This window comes from Rhodnius prolixus, unplaced genomic scaffold (assembly GCF_049639745.1).
Source record: "Rhodnius prolixus isolate KJV_2025 unplaced genomic scaffold, Rpr scaffold_2, whole genome shotgun sequence".
NCBI lineage: Eukaryota > Metazoa > Arthropoda > Insecta > Hemiptera > Reduviidae > Rhodnius > Rhodnius prolixus.
Window position 1 is genome coordinate 45,408,684 of NW_027411592.1, and position 13,842 is coordinate 45,422,525.

The window sequence follows — 13,842 nt, forward strand, 5'->3', positions numbered from 1 at the left end:
TATTATTAATTAAAAGTTTGTATATATTAAATATCAAGATTTAATCAAGTAGATCGCCACAAATTTTTCAAAGAAAAAGTCAATCCTATACATAAAAAGCTGGCCACCCCTGGAATAGAGATCATTTTTCAAGAAAACTGATGAAATTGACAAAATCTATTGTTAACTCGTGACTTATTCTCGCTATTATCAAAGTTGTCACTCAAAAAAATGTCTTTAAATTCCAATAATAATAATAATTAATATTTAAATTTTGCCATTATAAAGTTTATAAAATTCAAAAATTAAATTCTGAACGAATACAATACTTCCTGAATGAGTAAATAACAATTTGAATTTCCTGTGCAAATTAATAATAACTTTAGTTTGAATAAATTTTCGTAAATAAAAGTAATGAGCAAAGAAAGAGATCTAAAAAAATTCAACTGCTGATTTCGTAATCGCTAAAAAAAATATAGAATAAAATGGATCGAATTATTCCAAGTACTCGATATCTTAAAGGCAATTTCTAAAGACAAAATCGAATTTAAAAATTTTCTTATTTGAAGGTCTCTCGATGCTGAATTTATTCACAACCTTCAGACTTTCTAACCAAATTTAACGCCACTTGACATTTATTCAATGCTTTCTTTGACATTAAGTGGCACTACTGGGAAAAAAAATTGAAAAATTCAACTAAAGAATATTGGGAGAGAACTGGCAATGAATTGAATTATCCATCTCCTTTAAATATTTTGACGTCTGATATAAAAGATTTTAGAATATTAACTGAATATACACTGCCGGTCAAAAGTTTAGGAACACCTCAATTTTTTGAGAATATTCGATATATTTTGGAATAAATAACATAAACTAACATTGTTTTTCAACAATGAAGCTTTAATATAAATATGTTAACAGAAGTACACAGTTCAATATACGAGGGGCACTATTTATATTTTGAGCCTAATAATAAAAAAACAGTAATTTGTCATTGAAAATGACTTTATTGTTTTTCAAAATATTCTCCTTCATGATCTATACTCGTACACTTCTGCATGCGTTCGAACCACTTGTCAAAGCATCCTTTCATTTCGCTTGAGACACCTCCAAAACATGGTTTTTGAGTGCATCAACGGCTTCTTCTGTCGACGAAAATCGTTGTCCATGTAATTTATTCTTGACGTTCGGAAACAAAAAGAAGTCATTTAGTGCCAAATCAGGACTGTACGGCGGATGACCCATTAATTCGATTTTTTGAGTGCTCAAATAGTCGGTTGTTAGACGAGATGTGTGTCAGCTGGCATTGTCTTGATGAAGAATGATCCGACGGCGCTTGTTTGTTTTCCTTATTTCATCGAAGACTTCCGGCAAACAAATGGTTGAGTACCATTCAGAATTGACCGTTCTACGTTCCTCTAAAGCAGAGGTTCTCAACCTTTCTAATGCCGTGACCCCGCAATACAGTTCCTCATGTTGCGGTGACCCCAAACCAAAGAATAATTTTGGAGGCTACTTCATAACTGTAATTTTGCTACAGTTATGATTCGGAATGTAAATACCTGATATGCATTATGTATTCTCATTGCTACAAATCAAACATAATTTAAACGTAGTGATTAATCAAAAAAACAATATTTAAATTATATATTGAGAAATATTGATTACTAATTCCAATAAAATAACATTAACGGCCAAAACGGCGTGCGTTCCAGCTGAATAGCGCTGCTGCAGACGGTAGCGCGGCTTATCAGCGGCTGAAGCCATCGGAAATATGTATTTTCCGATGGCTTTAGGCGACCCCTGTGTTTTGGTCGTTCGACCCCCGCCGGGGTCGCGACCTACAGGTTGAGAACCACTGCTCTAAAGGCACTGTTGCCACATGACCAGTTTTTCCGAAAAAACAGGCGACCGTTTGTTTCGAAGTGCTTCGAGCGCGAACAACTTTTGTTGGATTTGGTTCATCTTGAAACACCCATACAGTCGACTGCTGTCTAGTTTCCGGCTCATACGCATATATCCATGATTCGTCGTCACCTGTTACAATCTTATACACGTCTTTTGAAGCACCGCCATTGTACGTATGCCTACCGTGGGTGTAATTAGGGTTTTGAGTGATTAAAGCTTATTAATTAATATAAATAACAGGTGGTCTTAAACTTTTGAGCGGCAGTGTATATTTTGTGAGTTTCTAAGTTCTTTATCTTTTGATCTTTTGCGTAATGAAGTATTTTGGTGCGCAGAAGTTAGAGTCCCAAGAAGTTGGACTTATAAATAAGATCCGTATGGGCTATACTAGGATTAACTTTGAAAAAAACTATGGTTGAACACCCACTAATACTTCAATTCAATACGCTCTAACCTGTACATTTTTTTTTCAATCCCATTTAAAGAATATTTTATCTTTACTAAAATTATCCCTATTATTAAACTTAAATAGCACGTTAGAGCTCAGGATGCGCTAAAAGATTTATTTTTTAAATTATATAACTAAAAGTTACTATTATGTAGATCAGTATTCTAAACCCTTAGAATTCTGAATGTTGAATTTCTGCATATGCCGGCATTGTAACTGACACATTTAGTTATATTCTGTCACTGTACTGAAAAAGCTAATTCTTTTTCAATCCGCTTGAGCATGATGGCTTATTTTGTGCATTTTATTTATGCACCTTCTTAAGATAAAGTCACTTTGATCAATTTCATATATCGCGTAATCATAAAATTATTTGCCAATTTTAATAATTACTTTTTTTTTTTGAATGAAATTCACTTATATTAGCAGGGCACCAATGCTTGCCCTGAGAGCTTCAGAGCTTCAAGACAGTGTAAATCGATACAGGTCGCGCGGAAATGTAATAATATTGCACGAACTTAACGACTGCAGAGCTAAAAGAAAACTAGGTCAAACATCAAGAAATTGAAGACTGGACAAATATAATCACAAGAAGGGCAGCAAGCAAGTTTAGATTACGTTATGGTATTGATATTAGATTAAACATTTTTTAAGACGAATAACATTTAATTTGTTTAATACGGTTTCACAACTAACTAAATAGTTAATCGATCTGATTGTTACATCGTTCTCGATCTTTTAAAAGACACCTCGACCGAATGAAAGTTATGACCATTGTATTTATATATAGAAATCCATAATAGGTATATGAGTTGGACACCACAAACAACCATCAATAAGACGTCATTGTACAATGTGCAGAAGAGCAACAAGAGGGCTGCTGTATATATATATAGTTGAGTTCAAATAGTGAATAACCTACAAGCTGTTACAGAGTGTACAGAGATGGGCAACTTTATTAATGGCGTTCACTTCTTCCACATTCAAAACGGCGTACAGTTAGCCATTTGTTTTCTAAATAGTCTTCCAAGTGTAGTCTGTAGGGCTGAGCAGAATGGATGGATACTTGGTAGTAGTAGAGGGTGAGAACCAATGAGTTATGTATGTTCAGCTTCCTTGGCAATATTTCCTCCCTGGTTACCACCCATAGTTTCCCTCAGGTTACCAATTTCATTTATCAATATTTAGTTAAAGTCCAATATTGTTTACTAATTAACGTAGCTAATTATAACAATCGCTTATATTTATTACTTGCCCATGTTTAAATATTAATTAAGAATACAGAAGAATAACAGTATTTCTCTAGGTTGCTTCCCTCCTGTTTGCTAAGCCTCATTAACCAATCAGCTTGCTATGATTGGATTCACTCGACCGATGTTCGCGTCGGCCTAGGCTGAATGGACAATCAACCAAGAATCGCTTCGAGTAATTTCGAAAAGCATGCAAGCCATCCCTTACATTTAAAGGCGGTTAGAGGCAAAACCATTAAGCTAAGATGTATTGTGGCATAAGTTTCTGATTCCAGGTTGAGGGTCTTAAAAGAAAATTTATAGATAAATACATTTGATGGACGTTAAACCAGCCTGAAGAAAATATTACAATTAATTACTTTTCTTAAGAGACAAAGATTTGCCACGTGGAACTGTAGATGTTTTCTTAGAATTAGCAAAGGAAGTTCTACTCCTGCAGGAATTACTTAAAGGTCGAGTAATAAGGATCAGCATTTATGAGGCAAAATGCTGCCAGCAATCAATTTTCTGAGATGACTTTTCTAGCGATAAGTTGGTAATGAAACGGCAGAACTTACGCAAAACTTACAAACATAAGAGATGGTTCTGCCCTTATATAGCAAATTAAATGAAATTATTTTCTTTAGGCTCATATTTTATACAAAAACTGAATATTTAACATTATATGAAGATTTAGTTCAATTAAAGATATACAATTGGGCGTAGTATAATACAGTGCTCTAATCATATGCTAATTTTTTCTCTTCAGCACGCTATTATTTATAAAATTTTAATTTGATCTTTAGTTGGGAATAAAACTTTAGTTTAAATTCGTAAATTTTAATATTAATTCCAAAGTTTAGAGCTTGTAATTAATTAGGAGCATCTAATAATTAATTATTTGAATAGATAAAGTTATATAGATCATTTCTGTTTAGATAAGGGAGTTGGAGAGTTGCACAGTCCTTTGACAGGAGGAAGTTAATTAAAGAACAATTACGGCTTGCTGCCACAGACAGGACAAACCGACACAACTACTACCACTAACCTCTGCTCCTCCTTCAAGTCTGCTAATTGTAAGTTGAAATAATTCTTATTTTGGTTTTAGTTAACCATCTATTTTTTAACAATTTTTATTTAAACCTTTTTAGTGACTCATTGATTCGATATAATTCGCGGTTTTCATTGATGATCTTTCTTTGAAAAGGAACCTAACGTTGTACCTCTTCGCGGATGAAACACTTTTATATCACATTGCAGAGAATGAACACAATAGTGTGAACAGGCAGACAGAAAACCAAAATGAAATAACTAAATATTTCCATAAACATGAAATTAAAATTAACGAAGAAAAAACCGCAAGAAGGAATGCCTCCATTACTCTTCAGTTACAGACCTGTTTTGGATAATACTGCATACAGTGATGCAAAAGTTCCAAAACTATAGAACAACTATTCCCCTGCAGCAACAATTAGTTTCCATCTCTCAGCAGTCCTGCAATGCAATCGCTTTGAGGCTATAATCTCGACTTTTCTTAAGGGTAAGCTAGTTATATTGCCCAATAGTGGCGAGGCCCGCACAGATATGAAGTACTGTAATGGTATAGAATCGATTCCCGGTCCAGGCTTTGGATTTGATGTAATGATTAATAAGAGAAGTATACTAATTATTTAATAATCTTCTCCATCTACAGCAACTAATTTGGTAGTAGTAAGTAAAAATAGGCATTACCTTACAGTAATTAACTATAATTTAACTTTAATAGACTTAAACCGACAATGCTATTAAAAACACTCTCTAAACTTCTCGACAAACGATTGAATATTTCACTGAATAAAAAAACAACTTATCTGACAGAATTCTGTGAAAGAAACTTTGTGGCTCCAATAAAGAAACCACAGAATCCAATTCTACCAATCAAAAATGCACCGTCGAATCGATAGTGTTTCTTAAAGTTTTTTTTTTCGAATAATTCTTTGTACAAAGATCTCTTAGTTCTCTAGTGGCCAAAGCTTCAATATTCCACTTTTTATCTTCGATTTCAGTTAGTGGAATTAAGTTCTTTACGCCTTATAATCCACTTTAAAGGCGAGGTCGCTGAGATGGGCAGTTGCGCTTGATAACAGGACTGATGTGAAAGTGATAACGAGGATAAGGTGTTAAATAGTGTAAATGCACTGTCTTCCCTTGAGATATTAGAATAGAGTGAAATATAGATTTCCAATTTAATGTTAAAGATTGATCAAATTATTGGCAAAAATGTTAATATTTTGAAGTACGATGTACTATGCATTTAAACTGGTAAAAAAACAAATAATGCAGATGGGGAAACCTTTGCCTATTTTAACCAGTATATGAATGACCAGGTATTTGTAAATTACAGTTTACTCTACCAACAGGATCATCAACTAGAAGGTGGACATTTGTTTGGTGAGCTATGTAACAAATAGCCATGTAAGTCCTACCAATCAATAGGGTTGTTAGAAGTTAATGGGCCGTGGCCATGTTACAGGTAGCTGCAATTAACAGTTGGTATGTCATGGACCGATCTGGATACCTAATCCGAACTAACTCTTTTAGTAGGCCACCAATTTACCTACATATACTATACAAACCAATGCAGATGTTATTTTCAACAATCTTGTTTAATTTTTATGTCCGATTTATTTATTTTGATTTATTTGTATTTTATTTTTTTTTTAGAATTTGTGATTAATTTAATAAAACTTTAGGAGCTGGTAGACATTTGTTTGCCTTCGTAAACGCTAGAACAGAACATTTCACTTTTTCATAGCACATACGATGCTGTTTACGCAGGATGGTATTTTTGAACAACGAATATCTGAAGGCGACTTAGACTGAAAATATTATCACTTTAAGAAATGATTCACTTACAAGTAGGCACCAATAAACTTGAATGATTTCAAATTCACCATTTAAAAACCTGATAATCGTAATTGTGAACAAATATGCCGAAACATTGAGTACAGCAGGTTAGAATTTTAAACATATAGTGGATAATGCGATAAAGAATATTGAAAACATCAACAGTGATCGAAAGAGAAATTTAAAATTTAGAAAGTTAAAATTGACTATGTTAAAAAAAGTAATAAGAAAGAGCTTCTAAGTTGTCCAATATGGGCGTTCAAATAGGAAAAATTAGTTCAGATATCAGTGAACAGCCACGTGAAGATGTTAGATCCGAATCCAGCTTACAGTTCTTCTCAGGAGATAACCTTTTATTCTTAGGAGCTTCTAGTTGATTGTCCTGAATTACCTTTCCAAGGCAATAAAGTTTTTTTTTGACTCCATTAATCTTCTTAAATGTTTTCGGAAAAGATTAGTTCGCAGTTAGAATTAAAATGGCGACTGAATGTGACCGCCTCTGAAGAAACAAGAGGTCAAAATATGTCGTTTATAGCACTGTTCCACTGACTTACAACACGCGTAGAAAGTAACACACAGTGTATTTATTACTTTATAATTTACTAAAGAATTTTAATTAGTGACTCCGTTAATTGCATTGTAATTTTAAACTTTTTATTAATTAGTAATCAATCAAAAGGATGAATCAATTAACAGGAAAAAATGAAAGTATTAATTAGAAGTAATGGATAGTAAAATGGAATCTTTCAAATCTGCCATCAACGGTGCGCACCTAAAACGATCGTACTTGAGGTGCTTCCTTTGGCAGCAAGCTTTCAATATTTCTGTCCACTGCAAGCAACGGAAGGGCTCTCGCAGTGTGGGCGAGAGACGGCATGAATGAGAGTGTTGAGGAACGAGAAGGGCCAAGACTCGTGCCTTTTATTGTTCACTTAATTGAACATGTCAATCAAGACTGCCCCTGATGTTACGCCATCTTGATAAATTATCGTTAAATTACACTTACTTTGCTGCATCTCTTCTCTTTTACAAAAGCACGCGCACCAACACCCCGCTCAGGCTTACAATCTATTTCCATCTACCTAGTTGGAAAGCAAAAGGTGTTATACCGAACAGGCGCCTCCTTCATGGCCATTTTTCCGCTTCCCAAGAGAAATAATGTATCTTCATTAAATAACAAGTCAGAGTGTGCAAGTGATAATTAATCTTGAAGTTTGCCCTCCATTTTTTTGCTCCTTCTCGTATTTTTCTTCTCTTTTTTTTTTTTAAAGTAAAAACGTAGTTGTGATTAATTATTAAACTTTTACGCCTGCTTACAAAATGCAATATTATCCGCCAATGTAGACCTATTACAAACATTTACTGTTGTTCAGCCTTCTACTGGTTTGTTGTTCACATGACCCGTAGACAGACATGAGAAATAGTTTTTTTAAATGACAAATATACATTATTAGTGGACTATCTTACAACGAACTTTCTGTTTTTCTCCATTATTTTTCCCTTACCTATTTTATCCCATTTTTTCAGAACCATTACGATAAGTCAAGAAAAGAGTTTCACACAAATCTCTTTTCTGTTTTAAAAAGCTCAAACTAGGAGAAAGTGCTGTTGAAATGACCCGAAAAATGAATTGCTAGTGATAAAAAAAACATAAATCTTTGATCCAATCCTGGAAAAAAAAAAACGAAATGTACCAAATATCAACTCTTAACTATTAAGTTAAAGGTTTTCGACAACTTAAAAGACTCTTGGCGATAGATCTGAACTGTCTCTAGAAAACAAAAGAATAATTTTACACTACCTACATCTGGGTGCACAGAATAAAGCTGTGGACTTCAACAATCTCCAAGGAATTCAATCTTTACAATCTAAAGCAGTAAACGCTCCATTTTACACGTCTCTAAGCGGATTACAGATATACGAGATCTTAACATACCTTTCACCAATCACGGCACCATAACCCGATAAAGGTAACTCTACTTCAGTCTGCAATCACATGCGAATCCTTTAGTCCAAAATCTTTCTTTTTAGAACCCTTCTTGACAATCTGACAAGACGCCTTAAAAGGCAGTGGCCTCATGACATCCTCTCCAGTGAAGAGAGTGACTAATGGTTCAGTGTTTTCGATGGTTACCACTGGGGTAAATTCTCTATTTGTATCTGTTACTTTTCACTGTTATCATTATACGTATATACATATGTATCGTCTTATATCGTCTGCGCTCTGATTTTAGCATAAATTAATAAGAAAAGGGATTAACAAGTTGAGGACAAATGTGAGTTGTAATTTAATGTTTTTTATAATAACAAATTGAGAAGAGAACTCATTTATAATGTAGATTGTAGCTGGAAAACCTCCAATACGATCTATGGAAAAGCGATAAATGAAAATCACAAAACTCATAAATGGCACAAAACATTTCAGATTGCTCCGAAAGAAAAGGAGTCTGTTCACGGCATTAGTATCCGAATCATTTGTACTTTACATTATGAATTTGGAAACCCCTTGAAGAAATAGCAAGACAAAAGAATAATATTCTTTTTGCTATACTTTTAAGTAATCATAGATTCACGCAATATATATTTTAGTTTTCTAGTTACATTTTTAAATACGCTAATTTTCGAAAGTCATCAATTATTTGGATTAATTCAAAAACGATTTCGGGAAACAGAATATAGCTTAAGCACTTTAAAAAAAATAACAAAAACAACGGCTAAGCATAACTCATGGGCTGAAAAGTCCCGGGCCTAACAAAGAAAACACGTTTTTTTTTGTTCAAAATTAGCTTTATTCATCAACGTAATTTCCATCAAGAACAACGCAATCATTCCAGCGCCGCTCTAACATTTCAATACCACTTTTGTAGAACGATTTATCTTTTGCCTCGAAATAGGCCTCAGTTTCAGCGATAACCTCTTCATTCGGGCGAAATTTCTTACCGGCGAGCATTTTTTTTTTAAGTCTGCGAACAGCCAGTAGTCGCTGGGAGCCAAGTCTGGCGAATACGGTAGATGTGGGAACAATTCTAAGTTCAATTCATGTAGTTTTGCCATTGTTTTGATTGACTTGTGACACGGTGCGTTATCTTGATGAAACAAAATTTTTTTCTTTGCCATATGCGCTCGTTTCTTTGCAATTTCGGCCTTCAAACGCACCAATAACGCTATATAATATTCACTGTTGATGGTATTTCCCTTTTTAAGATAGTCGATGAAGCCATCACCACGCACATCCCAGAATACCGAGGCCATAACCTTTCCAGCCGATTGTTGTGCTTTCGGCCGCTTTGGACGAGGTTCACCAGTTGCTGTCCACTCAGATGACGATTGTTTTGATTCCGGAGTGAAGTGGTGGATCCATGTTTCATCCATTGTCACATATCGACGCAAAAATTCCGGTTCGTTACGTTTAAACATGGCCAAACACTGCTCAGAATCATCAACACGTTCTGGTTTTTGGTCAACAGTGAGCAAACGCGGCACCCACTTTCAACAGAGCTTTCTCATAGTCAAATGCTCATGCAATATAAAACCAACACGTTCTTTTGTTAGTTTTAGCAGAGATGAGTCCATAAAAAATAATTTGTATTCCTTTAAGTCCCCAAATATAAAGTGACTTAATACTGCAAACGTTATTTGGAACTGCAATGAAGCTTTTTTGTTGACAGAGAATCATCAACAAAAGAATACATTGACGAGAACAAAAGTGTTGATCAATACTGCTCTGTGCTTCAATAGAAAGTACTCGAGCATTGCCTTTACTGTAAAGAGTTAGCGCATATGCAGGTCACAGACTATTTAACTTCCTTATAATTCATTTACCAAAGTATAATTTTAACCTGTGTGTAACTACGAAGAAGTTGGAAAGTTAATTGCCGGAACAAAAGTTTGATAAAACATACGTGGAAAACATGCAGGAAAAACTAGTTCTCCTTTCAGTAAGCATATTTCATAAAGGAAACATAAACTGCAAAAGTTTATAAGTTTACTAAGATGACTGAAAACTGTTTTAAAAGATTTTCAATATATTTTTTTTGTTTATCCGCTGATACAAAAGATGAATGAAATGATAATATTAAATTAAACTTGCCGAACCGTTTTACGGAAAATTTCACGACTAAGGCAAATTATAGCATTTTAAAAGTCTTTACAATACAGAATGCAAGAGAATCGATCAAATATTGACACTGAAGTATGACAAGAAGAGCACTTGAATTGTGAAAAATCCAATATAGAACAGACTAGTTCTTAAAGTCAGCTGTTGCGATGAGGGATTTTTAGTTTCGGTTTGTTTACTTACTCTATTTTCTAAACGCTGTTTTGATGCCCAGAAATTAAACACCTAACGATCGACATAGGCAGTAGCGTTACAATCTAACGTTGAAGTGGTGTAAGCAAGATATTATCAAAAATGTACATAAAAAACTGAAGACAAAGAACAAAACAGATATTCAGGGACTACGCACAGCAAATAACCTAAGGCAGAAACTAAAGAAGAATAATCTCATTTTTAACTTAAGCAGACAAAGGCAAGTATACGATAACTTTAACACACTCTAATCGAAACCGAAATCGAAACTAACTTTAAAAAAATTTGCTTTAGATTTAACCACATCTTTTACCTTGCTAATGACAAATTAGGGACTGGACACTCCCCAATGGCAATATTGTCTACAAAATTTAAGCAACATGAACAAGTGTTCCACTATTAAAGGAAAAATTCGGTGTAACATTTTACGCACGTTACGAGACCACTTAATGGATACCACCAACTACTAATACTCAAACTAAATGTAAAATAATGTATTAATAAATTATTTTCTAGACTAACCAGATATCGCCCTAACATAAGTTTCACACATGAAAATGAGAACGACAAAACTCTTAACTTCCTGGATATCACACTTACTATAAGGGAGAACAACTTAGAATTTAGAATATTCAGAAAGCCCACGTCCACTGACACTATTATACACAACAGTTCCTATCATCCTATTCAACACAAACTAATCGCTCTCAGATACCTGACAGATTGAAAAACTACACCTCTTGTACTCGTACTGACCAACTATGAGTGAGAACTCAACATCATTCGCACAATAGCTACCAATATCAGTTATACCGCGAACATTATTAATAAATTACTAAGTACAAACAAACATTGCCCAAACCAAGGCCTAAACAATAACCCACCCAACATATTCGCCACTTTTACTTACATTGGAACTTGTAGAAACAAAAAAGGATAATTTTGAACTTATAGTCTATTAACAAGAAAAGATTAGAAAATACAACAAAAAGTCTTAGAAACCATTTAAAAAAAAATAATGGAAAACAAAGAATGATAATTTTAACTTATAGTAGATTAAAAATAAAAGATCAAATAAATCTAAAAAACTTAAAAATCTATTTCAAAACAACTTTTGGAAACCAAGAGGGCTGTCTTAACTTATGGTGGTTAATAAAAAAATTATTAAAGAATACATAAAAAATGTTTAGATTTCAATTCCGGAAAAACAATTTGGGGAATACCATGAATGCTAATTTAAAACTTACAGTCGATTAAAGAGAAAAGATTTTTGGTAGTTGTATGTAAAGCTCGCCTGAAAAAATAGGCATTAAGAAAAGGAAGAAGAGAAAGAGAAAAGATTTAATATTACATCAAAAAGGTTTAAATAATGAATTCTAAAAAAACAACTTAGGGAAACAAAAATGCTAATTTTGAACTTATAGTCGATTAAAAGAAAAAGATCAAAGAATACATCAAAAAAGGTTTGAAAGCAATTCCACAAAACAAAGAAAAGTAATTTTGAAATAAAGTTGATTAAAATAAAAGTTTAAAGACTACAGTAAAAAGGATTCGAAATCAATTCCAAAAAAAAACTAGAGTCCTAATCGACCTTTTAAATAAAAGAAGAGATCAAAGAATAAATAAAATGGATTTTGGAACCAATTCAAAAAAGAAAAAACAATAAACTAGGGATAATTTTTAAATTGTAGTCGATTAAAATGAATATAGAATACCTCAAAAGGCAAAATCTTTTTCCAAAATGAATTAGGGAATTAAAGAACTTTAATTTTCCTCTTATAGTCGATTACAAAGATCAAAGAATCAAGAATAAACCAACAGTGAACGTAGTAAAGACGTAATGATATTAATTTGTAAATAATAAATGATACCATGCTATTTTCATGCAAGAATAATAATAATATTTAAAATACGTAATTGGTTATGATGTCTTACCTTGATTAAAGAATACAAAAGTCCATCAATATCTCAATAGATCACCAGTCCGATAGCACTTGACACTAGTTAAAATAATTTACACTATTTGCACTGAAACTGTATCAGGCATTAAGAATAACTTAATCACAATTTATAAAATAAAACTCCACTTTAACATGCACTAATATTCGCTTAAAAAATCATGTAAATCAAGAGCCATTACTAACGAGTTAAAGATGGTCGCCGGTAACTGTCCCGATAGATCAGCAGGTAAATTAAGGTTACCTAAACAGGTGACCAACAGCTTTGTGTTTTTTTTTCTTTATATACCATTCACATTATGCCAAAATAAAATGTAATTAGTGACTTCCTATTAAAAAATTTTAAGCTGAAATAAAATTTAAGCTGTGTATTCATATTAATTTTTTTTATTTTTATTTCATTGATTTAATTAGATTTTCTCTGGTACTTTGAAGACAACATTAAAATATTTCTATATAGAAATAAAATTCCTAGTTCTTTAATTACACATTCACTAATTACATTTTATTTTTGTAGGTTATAAATGAAAATAAACGAAAACAAAAAAAAAGTACGTCACTCTGCTTAGTCAACCTTGATTTACTAACTATTCTCCCTCACCAGTTACCGGCGGCCATTCTTAACTCGTTACAAGTGTCCCTTTGTTAACGGGGGTTTTAAAGTGAATATTAGTGTTAAAGTGGTTTTATTTTATAAATTGTGTTTAAATTATTTTTCGTACGCGATATACAGTTTTAGTGCAAATAGTGTTGTGAATTATTTTAACAAGTGTCAAGTGCTATTGGACTGGTGATATGTATGAGTTACTGATGGACTTTTATTTACATATATTCTTTAAGCAAGGTAAGAAGCTTCATTACCAATTACTTATTTTAAATATTTTTATTATACTTTTAAGGTAATAGCATGTCATCATTCAATTATTACTTACAAATTAATATTAATCCTTTGTCTTGACTAGATCAGTGTAGATAAAATCTTTAATTTTGAATACTACAGAAAGTATTTAAATTAATTTCTTAACTTTTTTCATGTGTTTTTAATCCTTTCTATTTAATCGACTAGTAGTTTAAAGCTAGCATTCTTTGTTTCTCTGAGGTTTTATGGAATTGATGTCTAAACCT

At 32.9% G+C, this 13,842-nt stretch overlaps 1 protein-coding gene and 1 long non-coding RNA gene across 9 annotated transcripts in view; one reads left to right on the forward strand and one right to left on the reverse strand.

Moving 5' to 3' along the window:
* Window positions 1–13,036, reverse strand: part of LOC141449751 (uncharacterized) — a 123,054-nt gene extending 110,018 nt beyond the window's left edge. For both annotated transcript variants that reach the window (XR_012455673.1, XR_012455674.1), the window contains exon 1: window positions 12,695–13,036. This is a non-coding gene — a long non-coding RNA (uncharacterized lncRNA). The remainder of the gene's footprint in view (window positions 1–12,694) is intronic.
* Window positions 13,037–13,336: 300 nt separating this feature from the next.
* The window catches only part of Ddr (discoidin domain-containing receptor 2), a 671,237-nt gene continuing 670,731 nt past the window's right edge, over window positions 13,337–13,842 (forward strand). For all 7 annotated transcript variants that reach the window (XM_074119472.1, XM_074119475.1, XM_074119477.1 and 4 more), the window contains exon 1: window positions 13,337–13,561. The gene's annotated coding sequence lies outside the window, so the exon portion shown is untranslated. The remainder of the gene's footprint in view (window positions 13,562–13,842) is intronic.